This window comes from Falco cherrug, chromosome 17 (assembly GCF_023634085.1).
Source record: "Falco cherrug isolate bFalChe1 chromosome 17, bFalChe1.pri, whole genome shotgun sequence".
Lineage (NCBI taxonomy): Eukaryota > Metazoa > Chordata > Aves > Falconiformes > Falconidae > Falco > Falco cherrug.
In genome coordinates, this window is record NC_073713.1 from 127,939 (window position 1) to 148,700 (window position 20,762).

Below are 20,762 nucleotides of genomic sequence, written 5' to 3' on the forward strand. Positions count from 1 at the left end.
TTAAGACTTTTCCTTTAAAGTAGTATTGGATTCATTTGTGCTGAATCAGGTGCACTGGTGAAAGGCAGTAAGATCTAGTGCACTGAAAACTCACCTGAAAGCTGTGAACTATTGTGGTCTGTGACTGACACGGATATGATTTATATCCTGGGTCAAATCATGCACCTCTGCATCTCACTTCACCCAACTGTAATAGGATGAAAGTAACATCTCTCCCTCATGAATGTGGTAAGATTTTAGTAGTATTGGTACAATATGATATTAAAATGGTAGTGGTTCCGTTTTATTAATGGCAGAGCTTAGTGCATTTAAGAGGTGATCTTGTGTAGGTTCTCAAATATGTGAATTATTATCCACAGCTTTGTGCTGCTAAACAGTTAAATTGCTTGTCAGATTTGGGCTCCAATGTGTCTGCAAATCTGCAAAGCGGTAGTGATCCCCTTCTGTTGCTGGCCCATGTTCACCTCAAATTTGAGCTAACCATCCCAGATTCATCTGTGGGATCATCCAGTGGAGAGATAGAGACTGTCTTGGGAGTGCACCTGCCTTTTGAATCCCATGCCTGGCCCTGCGACTGAATGACAAACACTTTGGGCTCCAGATAGACCAAGTGGGACCATCTGTTGCGAGTTGCTTTGAGTCAGCATCCCCTACATCTGTGCCAGGTCTTACCTTGTTGAATTTGGATGCATGATCAACCTTTAAGTATTGGTTGAGGGCAGAAATGGGTTGAAAGGTTGTGCTCTGATGTGACAAGCATTCAGCTAACGAGCTTCAGCAAGGTTCATGTGCAAGTCCTGTAGTCTGTTACCGTATGGTGAATCAGCACATAGTGCATCTCAGTTTTGGTTTGTGCAGTTCCACTAGCTAAAGCTGAGGGTGAGAACTGACAAACCAGACATCTCTCTGCCACTTCGACAATTGGCACATTATTTTGTCTATATATGTCATATAAATAAAATGAAGTTGTTATCTCTGGTGCTCTACTTCTGCTAAGGCAACGCTGTTGATGCCAGTTGTGTGTGCCAACTTTGGTGTGAAATAATACCCAGTGGAAGTACAAACAGCATCAATACTTTGCTTGTGAGTCTACTTGGGACTGACAGAGTGTCTCAAAGCAAACAAGGAAAAGGAAGAAGTAAAGTAACTGTGGTTAGGATCATCGAAGCTAGGTGTGGAGAAACTTCAGTCACATAATTTATCCCAATTGCAGAGAACACACGATAGAATTGGTTTCCTAAACACTTTGTCTCATCCTGTCCCAGCAAGCAGGACAGAACTTCTTTCTAATGAAAATTATCCTATGGATGTGGCTGCCTGTCCGTGCTATCAGATACCCTTATGGTTAAGGTGCATGCCACTCCACTGGAGTTTTAGTTCAATATTGTGTTCTGCTGCTCTCCACGTGGGCAGTGTTAACAGTGCTTTTTCTGTAGCAAATGTAATGCAAAACTGCTGGAAGCCACTGATACATCTGTAAATAGAATGACTTGGGATAAAGTCAGTAGGCTTTGAAAAGCTTTGTTAGAAAGGATTTGGCCCTCAGTATGCTGTGTTCTATATTGTAGCATGGCATTTGTTGCTTCAGGACAAATGCATCTGTCTGTCTTATGGGCTTTCCGTAGGTGTGTCAGCAGACAGCAGGGTGGGTCAGTTCCTACCTTTGCTTCTAACCTGTAGATATATGCTCTACTGTTACCAAAATTTACTTTCTATGATCAAACATACTCTTAGTGTCTGATGATCCTTTGACAGACACTGTTTTCAATATGTGTGATTTTTCTACTGCATCACCCCAAATTCTTTCAGATGTAACTCTGTTAAAATCAGTTGAAACTGGTTAAAACTTGGTAACTTGATGATGCATGGTCCAAGGAGCTCTCTTCAATCTTTAACTTTAATCCAGATGTGGAATCAATAGAATTACATTTACACCCTCTCCAGGAGTGTTGTGAGGCTTAATTCACTGAAGTGTGCAAATCACTTCGTGATCCTTGGATAAAAAATATAAAATGCAAGAGCACAGAGCTGTAGGAGTGGTAAAGAATATCCTTCTCTTCCAAATCTCACAAGAATGTAAGGTCTCTCCTGCGCTATCTCTCTAGATTCCCAGTAACTGCGCTAGGAGTTAGATCTGGTCCTTAGGCAAGAGAATCTGGATTCTTCTTAGAAAACCCATCTCTCAAGTGAAACTTTTGCCTCTATATTTCCCAGAAGATTCTTCTCTTTCAGTCCAGAATTTTATCAGCAATTCTTATGCTAACAGGGGTCAGGAGATGAGATGTTTCTCACGTTACACTTGAAGCTTCTCATGAATAATGGCCTGTATCACCTCTATTGTCTGTCCAAAACATAAGCAACCAGACATAAGGCCAGAGGAGAAATTTAAAGAGTGCTGAATAAGCCAGCAGGACAGACCAAGAACTAAGATAGAGACTGAAACAAATACAAGGTAGAGCAGATGGTTATTTGGGGAAATATCTAAGCAGATTAACTACTAGGCGGCTAGAGAATGAGTCAGTCTCTAGTTAAAAAGTACCCTGAAATCTTTAGAGTGAGATTAACAGAAACACAGATGAAGATCACTGTAGCCAAAATAAATCAGAGGTCATTATTCCCTAGTGAATTTTCTTAAATGTTAAGTAGAGCACATCAGGCTTTTCACAGGAGTTTGAGGGGGGTTGCTAGACTTAACGCTATCACTTGCTCCTGTGCAAGGTTAGTCTGTCCATTTCCTCATCAGTGTTGCCCTTCTCTTCTTTCCCAAATTAATTTGTTTGCTTTTTTTGTTCTCATATATATACATATGTGTGTATATATTGTGTATGGAAAAAAAATTAGCTGCAGTTTGGGCAAGATGATAATCCCAAAATACGTCACACTGGAAATGGCCGTCATGGAAATTTTAGTTCCCCCCTAGCCCTCAAATCTTTTTGTTTTCCTTCAGTAAGACTGCAGCTGCCATCTGATTTGTATTTATATATGCTCTTTATAGATATTAATGCAATAACAGATTAAACCTAAAGTAACTGTTACTACACAGAGAAATTTCAGGGTCTGATCTTGCAAACACTAATGCCTCTGAATAACTTTAATCTTGTGCATTGTATATTTGAATTTAATGGGGACTCTTGCATGCCAAAGTGTCTCACATATGTGAATGTTTGCTGCAACTTCAGACTTTCCCCATATGTTGATGTCAATTTGTTTTTGCAACCCAAGACAGTTTAGAAACCTAAGTCTCTGATCATGGTTTGTATATGTTTTTTCAGTTCTGCAGACTTCACTGTACCAGATTTTCAATTGAAAAAATGGACCGAAACGTCACAACTAGTAGTGAAACCACCTACTTACACCAGGCTAAACTTGGCTTACAAGGGGTTCTTCAGGCATTTTCTTTGAAGTCTGAGCAAGCTCCCAGGTAACACAAGAGTAGTAATGCTGTTTTTACAGTACCAGCTTCTCACCACACATTCTGAAGGTGAATTTCTAAATGAAACTGGATGGTAAAACTTGGAAAATTGTACCATGGCCCAGCAGCCAGTTTTAGTGCTTGTATAAATAGCTGAAAGTGTCCAGAAATCAGACAGTGGAGTTATATCAAACTTCTGTAGTGTAGTTGGCCTCTGAGCTCTGTGTAAGGGCTGAAGGTAAACTGAAGAATTCAGACTCACTGTGTTCAGTAGGGTCATCTTTTCTGCATGGGGGCTTAGATGCCAAAAACTGTTTAGAGAATATTAGTTTCATGAGATTTCCACTAGAATATAACATTTTGATAAACCCACTTCAGACGAGATGTGGTTGGTCTCAGAATACTTTGGGGAGAACAAAAAAGTCCATTACTCTTGAGCAGGTATTTCAACTCATGCTCCAGTGAGCTAAAGCAGTATATAATCCCTGTGTTCTGCCTTTGAAGGTATGAATCATACTTACAGTGCATGGTCAGCCTGTTGTATTCTGCTGCAGAGGGCTGCTGAGTCAACACTGGTGGTTCGTTTTGAGTTCAAAAAGAATGGTAATTTTATAGGCTAATGTAAGGCTAATAAAGTCCTCCATAAGGCAATTACTGTGACCATCAGGAAAGTTATTTCTCTAGGTTCAACAGTTTACATGTGACTAATGTACTCTTGGAGAAGAGGTGACTTCCCTTTAAAACATGCAGCAGCTGACTTACAAGCACACTGATAATGTCTGTGTTTGCAGTTAAGGCTTACTAACCATTGGCATAAATCTGATAAGCATTCGACAGCGCCTCAAATTATATCACTTCTCAGCTTTTGAGTGAATAAGACATTTCTGAGCCCACAGAAATGTAAACAGATTTTTTAATTATTTTCTCCGTCCTGGCATTATTTAACATCAAACTCCTTTTTGTAAGAGTTATCTCCATATCTGTCAAGACCAAATATATATGTATATGTGTGTGTGTGTTGTACATAAATAAGTATAGTAGAGGTAGAACAATATGAAGGTGAGAACCAAGGTAACAGACAAAAGAAAATTGTTAGGCACTTGAAATTAAGAAGATATTTGCTTAAGTAGCATAAATAACATCCATAACCTCTTTCTCACACGTTTCCACTCCTAAGGTACTAGAGGAATCATGAGACATATCAGTCTGTATGTCAAAAAGTTGTGTGGGACAGTTGAGATACTGGCTAGGGCTTTTGAAATGTGTTGTTTCCAAATGACATAGGGTATTCAAGGGTTTTCTCAGTTTTAGGCTGCTATGTCCCTGTAGGAAATCCCAATGTTAGTCATACAAGGGCCAGGCACTTTGGAGAGAATTAATCTTATCTAAAAATTAGTAGTTTAGGGCTATGCTGATCAGTCAGTATCTCTTTCTAATCAGAGGAGAGAAGAGGGCACTTTGAGAGAGTGAATGATGTTGGCTATTTTGACTCCTGTGTTAGGAAGAAGTGAATTGCCTATTGGAAGTGTTGCTTTTTCCATTCACTGCAGAGGGAGACTACGTGAATAAGTTTTGGCAACTGATTTTTTACATCAAAATGATATGAGTATAGCATCAGCCCTAAACATGTAATGTTGATATTTTAAAAGTTGATTTAGTTGTTGAAAGATGCAGGTAAAGGGCCATTTATTGGATATTTCTGAAAATCTTTATAGCACCTGTAGGCACTTATAGAATTCTTGAAAGAAAAAAAAAAAAAGAAAAATGCTCTTCTTGTTCTTTAAAAACAAATTGGCACTACTGACTTGTTGGCATTAATTAATTGACTGAAAAAAACAGTCCTGATGAGGGAACAAGAGCTAATTGCTTCTGTCTGGTTGAGGATGGACTATTGTCCGCTCCTCTCTGAGCTGGGTGGGACTGATGAGTGCGTAGGGTAGTTCTTGCTCTCTGCTGTGGAGCAGCCTTCAAATTTCACTGACTTGCAGAGCAGCTGGGAGTCCTGGTGTGGTTAGTCTTCCCCTTTCTGTGCTATACCTCCAAGGTTATATCTCCAGGAGGCGCAGTGAAAAAATAAATCCATTGGAGAGCTGTTTTTACCAAGCCCCATGGCTCTGAGTAAAGATCCCAGCAGGAAGATCAAGAGAGGCCAATTAAGCTCCTTTCTGTGCCCATTCCCTCTGTGTGTGGCGTTCTCCTGTTTCAGATGGGCCTGAGGACCGGAGCTTGTCCGCAGAACACCACGCATACTAGAAGCTGCATTTTTTTATAAATTGGGAACAGAACTGGCCACCAGAGATTGAAAATCTGGCAGACAGAGCTGATTAGACATGCTCAGAAGAGCTTGCAATTGCACTGCCGCGTGCCCTTTGGGCCTGCAGTGAAAAACAAGGCTGAACCCTGCCAATATTTGTATATGTGATTCTATTGTTTTATCTGAGGATGAGATCAGTCGGTGGAGAGAGCCCAGAACAAAACTAGAGTGCTTTTTTTTATTCCATGGCATCATGAGGGAATGTGAAGCTGGGATCATCCCCCACCCCACCCTCATCTTTATGACTCCTAAACTAGTGCTCCTCAACCTTTTTGCATTCCAGCGGCAACATACTGTCCTTTCAAAAGGACCCAGTGCCTCCTTATCTCATTTAGGTGACTAGGAAATGTAAAACTGTCCTGAAATAGGTCCCTGCCTCTTTAGGAAACCCCCACCCTTACCTGAGAACTTAAACCATGTCTGACCTCTTCCAGCCTTGTAATCCCATACACATCCTCAGAATATTTTAGCACCTAGATGATCTTCAAAGGTCCCTTCCAACCCAAACCATTCTTTGATTCTATAATCTCACTTACTTTCAGGTTTTTCTTTAATTTTCTTCTCTACCTTTTCATAATATTGTGTTGTCAGGTAATTATTTGTGAAATGCAGGTACTGAAATGTACCTGCTTTTATTTTGATGGAAAGGAGTGATTGCAGGGCTACGGTTTGAATGGGGATTTGAAGAAAGCTAAGGATAGGATCCCTAGATAAGGAGACACGGGGTGTGTGTGTGTGTGTGTGTGTGGGGGGGTTATAGGTGGTGGCTGACTTGCAGTGTCCTTGTTGAATTGATTGTTTTAATGATGATATGTAATTGTATTACAGTATTAATCGTGTGCTGGAGCACCAGGTGCATTGTGAAGGTGTCTTTTTAGTTACTATTTCAGTGGAAAGAAGGAAATTGAACAATGATGACTGTTTAACTGTTATGTTCAATAGGGACTGAACCCACGACCTTGGTAGCTGAAGCTCCGTATTTCTGTAGCTAAATTTGCAGGAATGCATCCCACCACATGGGACAAGGTCTGACTCCCAAAGCTGAGAATTGATCATGACTTTGAACAGTCCAGGTGGATTTTTGTGTGCCTGTCTGTATGGCAACAAGACAGGTAGCTGACTTCTTCTGTTGACAAGGGCTAACAGGCTCCACAGCTTTTGTAGACAGACGCGTTACCACAAGGCCAGGTGCTGCCATTGCCCCAGCCGCCTAACAAGACAAACAATTATAGAAGCCTTCTCTTTATCAAATTCATTTGCAGTGGTTGCTCCCAAAGCTCCTTTGAGAGAAATGAGGAAAAGAACCCTGAGAATACCTACCGAAAGCTTGTCCAAACCCATTAAAAGAAAAAAGAAAAAAAAAGAGAGAGAAAAAGAAAATATCAATGTGTAAGTCTGTCTGCAGCCACGGCAGAGGGAAGCAGATGTTAAGCAAGCCTGCCCGTGCCTTCTGAAGCTCTGTTAGTTCCTGGAAGGCAGCCAGTGCTGAAATAATGGCTCGAGGCGGCACCCTTTTCTCCCCTCTCCCTGACCTACTAGCAGGCAAGACATTTGTACATTATTAAGCTGTGGAGCACATACTGTGCTTTGCAACTGGACAGTGCAGGGCACTGAATGTTCAGAGTTGTAAATCTCCAGTCACGTATTCGCTGTGAGAATCTTGTATTATGTCAGAAATATCCCCCCCCAACTCCTGCAGCCTTCCTGGGCTTAAAGACACCTCCCTGTGTATAGATGGTGACATACGCACAAAAAGGAGTTGAGGTTGTTGTCGGTGTAACGTGTAAGTCAGGAGAGGTGATCTCGGCTGAATTCTAGCCTGAGTGGCTGGTTGTACTTTGGAGGTCACCGAGGTATGTGTGTTGCAACTGCGCTCTGAAACCTGCTTGTCTGAGATGTGGTGGGGTCCTGAGACACCTATGATTGTGTGTATTTATGTGCTCTGTAGAGAAAGGGCAAGATAAAGTCACATGCAATATAAATATTTTGCATTTGGCTTCCTAGTCAAAGTTCCTTTTGGTTTTAAAGGTTTCCCATTCTAGATTTCTTTCTTCCTATTTCTTTAGCCTGCATTCAACTCTCAGGTTTTGTTTGTACATGGACTGGCTTTGCTTCTACATGATTTATTTGTTTATTGTTTTTTTTGTCTGCCAGTAAGTGGGCATCTCTCACTGTGCTTTAGTTGCAATTATTTTGCAAGTCAGCTCATGGGCATTGTCCCGTTTCACTTACTGCCATGGTGTTTTCAGTTCCCATCCTAGGCCTGCAAACTTAAAGATTCTGACTCCTTGTGTGACATGGATGGGTACGTTCAGATACAGCATTAACAGGCCTTTTTTTTGAGGTGCTGCTGAAATTCAGAATTGCTGAAATTGGATTATAAAAGATGCTAAGAGGCAAAGTGAGAAATGATCCTTTAAAAGCGCCCTTTGATATTTAAAAGGATTGTGAAGTAAACCTTAAAAACCTCCCTTGTTTTCTGTTGCTCCATTTCTTGTTTTGTCTCCTAAGGATTTCTTTTCCCTTTCTGAAGACTTCCAAAATACACAACCTCACGGGAAGTCTATTGCTCCCAAAAGACAGTCTTTTTGTAGGTTTTGACCTGGGTCCATCTCCTGTCACAGCTGCAGCTTCTTTCCTTTGAGGTAAAGCCAAAGCTGCTGAAATAAGTGTCAGTGCTGGAGATTGAAGGCTTCATCTGATCCAGAGGAAGGGGTTAATGTTGGCAAGAGCAGTTCAAGTCCAGCTTCCTGTCCAAGGCAACACAACGCGATCTTTCTGAAGGCCAGATGTGAATCTCATTGCCTGTGACCCAGCCTTGTCTCCCACGAGGTCCTCCAAATCACTGCTTTCTAAGCTGCTCATCAGCTGCAAGGTGGTAAAGCCTTTGGTTTGAGCTTGTGTTACCCTGCATGACCCAGAAAGGAGAGACTGGGTAGCTTTTTAGGAAATGTGCAGCTGCATAACATTTAAAGAGAGGGTGGTTTTTAAGCCAGGCATTTTAATGCCAAAAAGCTACCTTTTAAAAGAAAAGACCATTCCAAATTAAATCCTTTTAATAATTGCAATGTTCTGCTTAATTGCAGTTTTCTCTTTCCTGTGGTGTTCGGCTTCTCCAAACAATACCCACAATGTTTGCAGTAAGGGAATTGAAATGTGCTTGGCAGCTCCATTCTGCAAAGCCTCGATGATTTTTGTCATTGATCCAAAATCTTATGCCAGTTCACTGATGTGAGGTCACTCTAATTTCATCCCATGGTTGCTGGTAGACTTTTTTTTGTCCCTGCTGCCCTCACCCCCTGCCCAGCTCTCTCCCCCACCTCATTTTGTTGGAGGTTAATCACTGTGTGAGGTAACTCCATCCTTGGCATGTTCTGTGATCTGGAAATTTTGTTGCTAATTACTGCCTTTGCACCGGAGAACAAGTCTGCAGAGTCTTGCCCTGTAAGTGACTGCACTTCTCCATGGCTCACGTTGCAGAGAGGACATTTCTGGCGAACAGGAATCTGCTGGGGTTGGTTTGACCAGTCTGAGCCTGGAAGAAAAATGGACTCCTTTATAATCTAGAGTGTCTACCTAGAAAACACTTAGTGCTCCATGTGCTTAGCAGCAGAAGAGAAAATACCTGTCTGGAAGGGAGACTGTCCTGCTTTTAAACAAAAAATATCCTATGTGATTTTTGCTTTGAGCATTTGGGACTTGGGGTGATATGGGAATGTAGAACCAAGGCTTGTGTGGAGTGGCTTAAACATCCCCAAAAATCTTGCTAGGAGGATGAAATTTTCTTTTCTTTTCCCTTTCTGGTCACGTTTTACCACTGGAGTTACTCAGCGAATTAATAGGTATAGAAATGCAAAGCTCTTTTCTTATTACACGCCATCGATCTGATTGCAGTGTCATTAATTGAAAGACTCGGGAAATGTGATGGATGGTTCAGTTCAGGATTCCACATTCGTTTTGGCATAGCCCTGCAGGAGAAAAGCTGCATGAAGCTGATTGAAGGGCTCTTTTTGTCTGACATGAATTATTCTTTCATTGTCAAACCTTGTAACAGCATTCAGACATAGGGAGATTTACAATGTGAAATCCTAAATGGGGTCTATTCTTAAAATAAAATTAGGAAAAAAAAAAAAAAAAGAAAAGAGAGCTTTATCTTGCAACATTGAAAATAGCTAAAAAACCCACAACTATTTCTACAAATTAAATCTCGTTTGCAAAACCCAAGGGGCTGATATTTCTCACTTAAATTATACCAATGGTAAGGCCTTAAATGAAAAAAACAATTGCTTTAATCACATAACTGTTGTCAACATTTTTATTACATTCAAATATATTTGTTTGTACGAGAGGGTTTGTTTGTTCTTTCCACTGTTGTCATTTACCTAGCAGACTGATTTGTCCATTAATCTGTGTATCCTGCTTGTCCTGTAAAATAAAAGGAGGTTTTTCTTTGGGGGAAATCTAGGTGGATGTTATTTAAATGCTTGTTTTTAAGGAAATCATTCTGCATTTTAGAAGACATAAAAATGTATCAGTGCTGTATGGTGACAAGATTTCATCTTTTTCCAGCTTGTGTCTGAAGGCAGATCTTATCAAATAGTTTTGTGCTCTTCATTTTTTGCTGTTGATCCTAGGCAGTTCTGTTGTTAAATTCCTGTTGCTGTTTTGTCTGTTTAAAAATTTGTGCTATGCTCTGAGAAATACCTGCAACATTATGAAATGTAACAATTAAAGAGTAGAAGAAAGGTGCAGAACAGCCTTGCTTCACACATGATATCATTTACAAAGTCAAGGAAGAGTTTTGAATGCAAAGTAGCCACCCAACTTGTAGTTTCATTTAAGAATAAAATTCTGAAATAACGTTATACGAGATCTGAATCAGTGATGTCTATTACAAATGCTGGAGCTGGTAGAATAGCTAGATTACACAGAGGAGACAGATCAGATGAAGAAGAGCATTTGATTACATTACATCTGATTAGTGGTGTCTATTCATCTGTTGTTTGTGGCGGTTTTTTGGTTTTGGTTTTTTGTTGTTTTGTTTTTTAGAAAGCTGACTTATTTTATTGGAATGTGCTATGTTTGAAGAAGCGACAGTATCAGGACTCAGACTAGGAGCTAGACGGACATAAACTGCAGTAGTAAAAGTACCCAACTCTCTGGTTTAACTGCCTTCCTCCCTTAGCTACCTTACTGTCTTCCAGACCTGCATGCCCAAGTGGTGTTAGTAGATAGATAGCCATGGGAATGATTACAGTCTTACTGTTCTATTTAACTACTTTTCAACAGCAGATAAGTATCGAGCGATTAGTTTCTGTTTGAACTCCTAAATAAATGCCCTTTTTCACCTGAGGTGTGCATTTGCAGGCAACAGACTGGCCCGATAAAAGAGATGAGTAATTCACATTAAAGTGGGAAACAGCCTTTTCAGATACTAAGAAATAAAACACATTGATGGGAAATGTTGTTCTCATCCCCCCGCCCCTCCCCCTGCCTATTCTGCATGTAATACCCTCGCATACATATATTTTAAGGTCTCATTGTTTGGCGAAGGGTGAGATTATTTTGTAGGTTTTGTTATGCTTTTGTCTGCCTGATAGGACCTCTCGCAAAGGGACTGTGAGCGTGGTTGTTTCTGGTGGAGTTGCAGAGCCAGCCACTGCTCTCCGTGTTGTGCTGGTCCTCTATGCAATGTCTTTCTTTCAGGGAGCAAAGAGCCTACGATAAACTCTGCGCTTGGCATATTGGAAATCTTCTGTCTCCATAGCGCCTGCAATTCCCAACAGCTAAGTTTTGAAATGAAACTGCATGGTGGGTCAGCACAACACCCATTTAGCACCGTTTCTTTTAAAGCCCGTTATTGCTTTGTTTTATGCTGTACTGTCAGCTCTGGGATGCTTGCATTCAGGGCTTCTCTGGGCAAAGACGTTGTTTTACTGCAGCTTTTCTTTAATTTTGCTTCATTGCGAGCACCTTCTATGTTGTTAGCAGTGGCTGGCTGTAATCTTCTAGCTGCTAGGCTGTTCTTAAAAGGTGAGGGAGATGGGGAGTTATTTCTTTAAGGAGATATTTCTGTTGTTTTAAATTTAAGATTTTTTGTTCTTTATGCTGTCTAAAGCTAAATAAAATTGATAGTTTCTTGGCACCCAAAATTGGGATGAATGTTTTTCCTTTGGTGTCACTAATTAACCTCCCATAGAAACCGATATAAGTAGAAAGAGAGCTAACGATAGAGGGTTATGCAGCGTACATCCTTGCAGGACTCTAAGCATATCATGAGGAAGAAATGCTTACTTCTCAGCAACAAACTCTTTCTGTCAGACTGCTTGATTTTTAGAGCTTCCTGCACTTTGAAACGTGGGGTATAATTTCTGCAAATTAAATTACAGTTTGGAGCCATAGTTGCTCTTACAAAATCTGTGTAAATAACATTGTCCACAGACTGTGTTGTCACCTTTGAAATGCTCTCTGCTCATGGATAGCAACCTAGCTCTGTCTTGTGGTGGAGTCAGGGTGGTGCTGGATTTTGGAGCTTTTTCCTTTTATTGTTTTTGATTTTGTTCAGGGCATTTTTAATTTTGTTTAGTCCATTCTGACTCTGACAGTTTTTAAAGGTAAGGCTCATTTTGTGAGGTTAAGAAGAAGGAGAAAGTAAAAGGTACTGTATCTTTCTTCTTGTTTGCCTTAAGTCTAAAACATCTGAGAAAACACCCTTAAAATTATCTTAAAAGTAACAGTCGCTGAAGTAAAAAAATAATAACAGATTTAGCTTACCCTCTTTAGGGACATAACTTCAGGAAACTAGGCATCCACTCTGTCTCCTCTGGAATAATCAGTTTCTTACCTAATATATATGAAATGACCAAATACATCTACGTAATTTGCATCTTTACTTCAGGAACAATTGATCAAAAAATGGAAGCACTGCTACAGATCCGAGAATATTTTCGTTTAAAGCCTTTAAGTCACCATTTATTTCCATCTAGTTAAGCTTAATTTCCTTTTATTGTGTTGTTCAAATGAAAATATACAATGCCATGTCTAATTGTGTTACTATTCACATTAATAACCTGTAACTTTACATAACAATGAGCAAGAAGCATCAAAAAGGCAGAAACAGATGCAATTATTTGTTGCTAGCTGAGTTACTGTACGTGACCCAGGTGCTGTAGTACTATTTGCATGTGTTTCTCACCTTTGTTCATCCAGACACATGGGGATCTCAAGCTATTGCTGACTAATTGATAGTTGTAGTAACTGCTATAGGCTCCTTAGATTAGAAATGCATGCAGACGTGTGTCTTGATTCAAACATTAAGGAACACACACTCTCACTTACTTACATGGGCAGAAAGTCTTCATACTATTAGAGGTGTGTGATGGAGATAGCAGGACATAAAACAGAAGAGAGAGAGACACAGAGAGAGAGAGAGAGACAGAGACAGAGAGATGGCATGCAGCATATATACCCCTACAAATAGTTCTAAAATGCGTTTGCAAATGCAGAAGTCTTCAGAACCATCCAACAGTTCAGCACACCCTTTTTATCTCTTCTCTGCGGGACGTCTCCATCCAGATTACTCGAAAAAAGCGGAAAAGGTGAGAGCTCTGCCATCTTAGCTCTGAATTCATCTGATTTCCTTTTTTTTTTATCCCCCCTCTCGCTTGTATTCCTCATGCCATTGTCCATTCTTATGATGGCAGCCGCCCTTGCTCTTGAATGCAAGTGTCACAGCGGGAGCAAAAAGGGTTCAGGGCTGCATTGTCAAAGCCATGGTTGCCTATTGTTTCTTAGCCTTTCACTGCTCTGCTTTTCCGAGCCTCTTTCCCTATCAGTGGCCCCTGTCAAGGGGAGGAGTAGGGAGAAAATTGCAAGAGTTAGTCGTCCTTTTTATTGCACACTGTTATGATAAACAGCCCAGCAATACATCCCACAAAATTAGGAATTATAACGACGGGATGGGGGAAAAATTCTTTGTAGGTTTGCGTTTGTCGCTGCCCTTATGTCAAAAGCTTGGTTTCTTAGGAAAGACTTTTGTATTGGTGTTTTGCCCAGCAAAAAATAGAGGCAGCTGCAAAATGAACAGTGAGCTATTTAGCCACAAGGTAAAAATTTCCTGTTGCTATTTGGATACTGATGCTTTTCAATTTTAAGGTGGGGGGGGGGGGGGGGGGGAAGCATGACTGAAAGCATTTCTCTAGCTGTCCATTCATTCATCCATCCATCCATCTTTTTATGGTTTAAAGCAATTGAAAATGATTTTTAAAAAGGCCAGAGAGACTGTTTGCACCTTGGTTTTATTTGAAAATATCTCAGGGTAGAATGAGGTTTCTGTTTCAGACGATTGAATCTTGTACTGGGAAATGAAGGGGTAATGACTGTCCTGCTTGTGCCAGAAAGTGCTAGTTCATCAGGTCATCTAAAAGTAAAATCTTGTCACAATTTCTTCCTTTCATGGGGGAAAAAATATATATACAAGACTTTACTTGACATTTAGGTATGTGTTTGATTGTCTTGTGTGAACAGGCCAGCTTTTCCGGTGTTCAAAACTTTAGGGAGGTTACAAAGTTACGGCCTCAAAAGTTTTTTTTGTTTTACTGTGTTTGAGATTAAATTGTTTAGAAAAGGAAATTATTTCTAAAACATGGCTTCCAAGAAGAGTGCAAAGATATTTACATATTCAAGTTGTAAATAATCTAGTAATTTCACTTTCAATATTTTTTTGTTTTTAAAAAATCTAACCAAGTAAAAGACGAGCAAATGCAATTTGGTTTATGCTTTCAACTGTTTTTGTAAATACAAGTGTTTTTTCAACTCTTAAATTTATGCTTACTCTCCTAACTGTACAGAATATTTAGCAGTTTGGGGATTTAATTTTCAAAAGTCTAGTATTACATTATTTTGACTGAGCTATTATGTTATCAGAAATTATAAAAAGAAAACACTACAGACTGTTCAAATATGTGCTTCTTGAGTCTGAATATCTAAGTCATTGCAAAAATCTACTGCTATTTTATCATGTCTAATAATAACAGGCAGAATGCTTTCACAGACTTACATACGGTTTAAGTCTTAAAAAAGCTTGCAGAGAAAAACTCCTTAAGCTGCTGAATAGTTAGGGTCCTGTTTAGGTTATGTTTAGGAATATCTAGTCGTCAGAGTCTTCCAAATGATAAATGTTTGTTGTTAATTTACTTTGAAAGATACAGGAAAAGATATTTCACCTGAATTCACTTCTAACTCTCAGAACGCTGGAATAGAAGTGATTTAATGAACAAAATCTCTTAGTCCCTCCTACAAGACAACTTGCTTTGCCTTTTATTCTTTGCATTAGTCCTTTTTACACATATATATTGTCTAGCATTGTCAAGTTCTAGGTCAATTATGTGTTTGTTTGGAATATCTTTAGAATTGAAACTTTTTGAAGAAATGATGAAAGAACTCTGGCCTTGTTTTAAATCAAACTCTGAATGCATCTGAGGCCACACTGGGAGCACAATGTTTAATTTCCATTCAACATCTGCCTTGTATTTACCATTGCAGACCAGTGTCTGTGTGGAAGGAGCACTTATCGTTGATAAAAGTTTGGTATTTCTTTTGTCATGGGTTGTCATTTCTGTTCTCTCAATCTGGACTGTCATTTTGTAAAATCTTTTGTCATTGGAGCTGAATGGAAAACCTGGAATGTGTAAGAGATTAAAGAAATGGGGAAGAGGACTCACATGTGTAGAGCAATTCTGGTCGCTTGACTCTCTGAGACAGATCGTGCCTAATCCTGATTTTCCTTTACTCCAGTGTAAATACCGAGCTGTCCCACTGAAACCACAGCTGAATACTGATGCAGCATCAGAATCAGGCCTGGCTCATTTCTTTGCTTTTTGAGACTGTGGCCTTATCTTACAGTGAGAGCTATGCATGCAAAGCTCTCATTTTACACTTCTGATGATAGATGCCCATTGAGTGACTTTATGCTGATTGCAAACATATGGGTTAAATCCTGACTTTCAGTCATTACTCTGGACCCATGCTTGTAGGAGTGATATCAGCCTGACCTTCCAGAATTTGGTAATAAATATTTCAATAACTTCATGTGCTTGCTTTAGGTAGGTCTGGATAGGGAAATATTAATCTCTCCAAAAAAACTGGGGTGGAATTTTGCATGTCTGGACATTCCACAGTGTCAGTCAGAATGTGGTGGTGGTAGCTGCAACATTAGGTCTACCTGAGAGGAAAAAGAAGTTTATTCAGAGCAAAGACAGAAATGTTTGGCCCCACAGATGTATGTATTTTGCTGCAAAAAAGAGTGATTCAGGGGGATTGACTGGAGAACTGTTACAGCCTTTGGATTAAGAGAGAGCTGTTTCAGGTAGCAAAGGGAAAACTTCACTTGGTGTTTAATTTGTAAAATGAATTTTATCTCCTTATTTATCAAGACAACTTATGTTCATGTGGTTTTTAATATTACAAAATAAAAAGGCTTTTTTTTCCCTGCCACATCCATTCTGTAATCTGAGGTTGAAGTGCTCTGTGTACAGTATCAGCTTAAGACCCAGGCACCTATTTAACTTTTCCCTGTGGGATTTCAGTGAAGCACAACCATTATAGTCCTGCTCTACATAGGAATAAATTTCTCTTTCTTTCCCCACCTGCCCCTATAGGAGTAACTTGATGACTTCAGTGGGAATTGCATATAAACAACAAAGGGAAAGGGTCATCTGGATTCTTCTGAAGGTAAGTGTCAGGGCCAGGAGTCTCCATGAAATACCCATCCAAGACACAAGCAGAGGATCTCACCTACTGCCTCTTCTCCAGAGATTCCATCCCACGTTGAGGTTTCAGGCAAGTATCACTTTTTCCCTGGCTGGAGCTTCGCTGGTGAGTCCTTAGAAGTGCTTGCTTCTCACACATATAAATTTTCTCATTACAGTTTTCTAATGAATCAGAAGGCAGGTTCTTGTACCCCCCGTGTGTTCTTTCACACCCTGCCACTGGCCTGTGTGACATTACACGCTTATGAATATGGCCGGTTTATATAGTCCAAAATGCAAGAACTACCCCTTAGCGAGTCATGTCAGGAAAAGCTGAACCATTGGGTTATTGACCTTTTACTAATTCCAAATCCATATCCTGTTACCACCTGAGGTGCACATAGGTAGAGCAGTATCACTTTAAATCACTGATTAGGTAACCCACTGCATTTACTGGTCTTTTATGTTTACAAAACACCAGAACCAAGCCATTGCAATGAATTTTGTATCCAGGTAGGCTTTGCATGCCATGGGCGGCATGTTTCCCAGGGTTTGTCGCTGGTTTCCATATGCTTCTTTATAGAATTAGGTATTATTCAATAGGAGCAAAGCAATTTCAGCTTGACAGGCAGAAAATAGGATGGTTACATCCCTGTTAAAAGTGAAAACATCTGAAATAAGACATGGAAGAATACATTATCTTCCACTGGGAAAAGCCTGCTCGGAGGGACTCATTTAGCCATGGGAAGCTGGGAAGGAAGTGTGGAGTGAAAGACTAGCCAGGCAATTATTCTTCTAATAGGTAAGATTATGTTGGTTTTCAGTAAATCAGTGCAAATCTGTGGTTAACTATGTCTGTTGAAAGATTCTGAATACAGAGAGTGTAAGGGGACAGACCCTTTCCTGATGAAAACTGCTGCAGTGTTCAACATCAATTGGAGATCTGCTTCAACTGCAGGATGTGAGGCAGATTGAAGTTGTGTAAAACTGTCAGGGACTCTGTCCTGCTTGGTCTGATCTTCCCTGAGGCTGAGACAGTTTTATGCTGGCAGCTTTCATTCTTCATTATTCAAAACAGGTGACATACTTTAACAAAAACAGAACTTTGAAAGCCATTAGTATGTTAGCACAACAGAAAACTCGCATGTTTTCTTGTTCAACAATATTGGCAAGAAAGAAAAAATATTTTTTTCATAATTGTTGTTTTCTTTCTAACTCAGGGCAATTGCTGTATTTTGATGTGCCTCATGTGCTCAAACATCAGTCTTAATTCAGATTTCAGAACATCATTTCAACTTTGCAGGGTTTCAGTTTGCCACAAGATGATTTCAGTAGGAAAACTATGTGTGGTGTAACTTCAGTTTTATTTATATGCTTGAAATCTACACAACTGCTTTCTCCAACATGTGTGTGGGATTTCCACTTTCATTTATTTATGAACCAGTGTAGTCAAGTGTGGAAGTGCTGTGCATTGTGCTGAAAATCGTGGACATTATTTTATTTCTTTATATTGACTTTGACTATGATGAAGAACTTAACCTGGGTCTGAGTTACAGGTTTGAAGAGGACATACACAGATTATGTTTCCACCTGCCACTTATTTTTCAACATTTTTTTCCACGCTTTAAGAGGGGACTGAAGTCTAATGGAAGGCACTTGTCACCTTGTAGGTCCTGGTCTACTTTTTCAGTTGCTACAGAATGTGCACTCATTTCTGTAAGTTTGGAGGCCTGTTCAGGCTTTTATCAAAGCAAAAATCAAGCTCTGCCAGTTAATTTTCCTGTCCCTCACAGGTTTTCATTATATTGTCCAGCTTCATCCTGTATCACTTGGTGAAATGATAAAGGGATGAGATTAAGAAGCTTGATAATACGTTGTGCAGAGAGAAGGTATAATTAGCTGAGAGGACACTGAATGCAGGAGTGATCTGGCCCCGGATACCTAAGAAATGTGTCAACATTAGGTTTAAATGCTGAGAGTGCCATAAACCAGTTGCATAGAGTCATGTTCTTCCTACAGAATTTACCTCAGAATTTGGTTCTGGTTGTATCTCCCTCCAGTCTGCTGATGATACCTACCTTGATATCCATCTCTGGTTCATATTCCTGCCTGTGTATAGAAAATTCTTCCAGTCTTTGCCAAGTCATCACCTTCTCAACATGCAAATCCCTCCTAAACCCTCACTTCTTCAGTATTGACACCTTGAAATTATTTATTCTTCTAATGTATCTGCATATTTGTCAAGGCCGTAGAGAGATTAGCTAGTCTGTGGGCACGTATCTAATGAACTGTGTGGTATTTTCACTGTAACCATGGTGGTTCTTCCCTCATTTGTTTAACTTTCTTGTTTTGCTTGTTTTGTTGTGAAAGAAGCTGATAAACTGCTTGAGTCAGGACATCATATCAAGTGATTTAATTTATTCTTGTTATAAATTCTGAATTCTGTATAAATAATAGGTAAGCTATAGGTACAAGCTGCAGCTCTGAAAAATGCCCAGTTGGCATTAAGATTCTGCAAGACGCAGTGGGCAATGGGAATCAAATAGTGGTGGTGATTACCAGTGGAGGATTATGTCTTGCTGAAAGCAACGAAGTCGATGAGGGACTGGATAAAGCCCTGCGTAACTTGGTTTGATGTCAGAGCTAACCTGCATTGAGCAGGAGGTTGGACTAGAGACCTCCCAAGGTCCTTTCCAACCTGAATTATCCTATGATTTGGTGGATGTAGGTGGCCTGATGCTGGGGAATTATGAACATCCAAACCCATTAACTCAGGCCAGTGGAAGGAGCAGGAAATGTGGCCTGTTAAAGTTTTTACCCATGAGCACTGAACTTGTATGTAGTGCCACCTTTTCTACTGGCAGCTTGTTATTGCTGTGCGTGATGTTAGGCAAATCCATTAGAAGCAGCCTCATCTCTGGTATAAGAGAGTAATTCAGACTAATACTTACCAACTACTGGGGCATGCTGAGGTGGGATCTGGGTAGAGGGTAACTCCCCAGCTGCACCTGCAGAAGTGAGGCAAAATTGTTGTGGAGGTCTGCCATTCCTTAGGCTCCAGGTTGATGGAACATGGTAGATGGATGACCAGCTGATGCTATCATGGGCTCTGTTGTGGGAGGCTGGCTGGGGCAGGGCTGTGGAGATACCATAGACTGAGGCCAAGCCAAGAAGGGGTCAGAACATTGGGTGGAGTAATATACCTGTTCAATCAAATTTCTTTTTTTCTCCTTGGAGAGTATTCTCGTATCTAAAGGTCCTGAAATCTGCCTTGTGTGCAAATGTCACACTGCCCCATCTGCCTATCTGAGAAATATGCATTTTCTATTTACATATTTTATATTTTATTGTTTGTTTTTTGGATTTTTTTTTCTTTTTAGTTACTGCATGTGTTCCATCTTTGAATTATCAGGCAACATATTAATATCTGGTAGAATAAATAATCTACCAAACACTGAATGTCTGAAAGAATCTCTGTTAAAGATCTTATAGGACAAGTTGCAGGTTTGTGGCTCCTACAGGAAGAAACTTGCTTAGCCTTTCTCTTACATGATTTTACATTATCAATATCATTATATCTACTAAATTCCCAATACCTGGAGCTGCAGAAGGTGCCTTCTGCCCATACTTCTCTGGCTGGTGGGACTACTGCTTTTTTCCCACACAATATAGGGGCACAGTCCTCACAGTGCCTACATGTGACAAACCTGTGATGGGGAAGAAGAAGGGATCTCACAACAAGACTGCATCTGTCAGATTGACTTTTTTTTTCGAGCTGCAGCTGGTATAAGTCACACCCCTCAGTCTGTCTTTGATGATAGGCCTATGCTTCTTGAGCAAAGTGGATCTAGCTTTCTGGGAGAATTCAGCTGTACAAATCTCATGTTTCTGACATAAAGACGGGCTTTGGGAATAAGTCTAGATCATGGAACATTTCTTCATTGTAATAGTTGCCCTTATAGTTATAGCCTTTTTTTTTTTTTCCTTTTAAACCTGAAGAAACTGTGTGAAAGGAAATATTATTTGCCAGGTTTTAGCAGTGGATTTGGTATAAGCCTGTGATAAAAACTAAGACCTTAATTTAAAGCAAAATCTGATCAGGAGTTTTTCAGTAATATATTAATCTGTTTAAAGCTATAATAGGTTAGTTAAATCCTGGGGGAGATATATATATATATATACATCTTCTTGCAAAGAAAGGGAGAAAGGTTCAGTTTTGATAAAGTTTTGAAAAATGTTGGAATAAAAATAAGTATTTATGTGTCATTTCACTTGATTTAAGATGGTT

The 20,762-nt window shown here is 39.9% G+C and overlaps 1 long non-coding RNA gene across 1 annotated transcript in view; it reads left to right on the forward strand.

The window, feature by feature from the left end:
• The window catches only part of LOC114016123 (uncharacterized), a 45,426-nt gene extending 24,983 nt beyond the window's left edge, over window positions 1-20,443 (forward strand). Inside the window, exon 3 of the long non-coding RNA XR_003560423.2 lies at window positions 16,385-20,443. This is a non-coding gene — a long non-coding RNA (uncharacterized LOC114016123). The remainder of the gene's footprint in view (window positions 1-16,384) is intronic.
• Window positions 20,444-20,762: the final 319 nt, after the last annotated feature.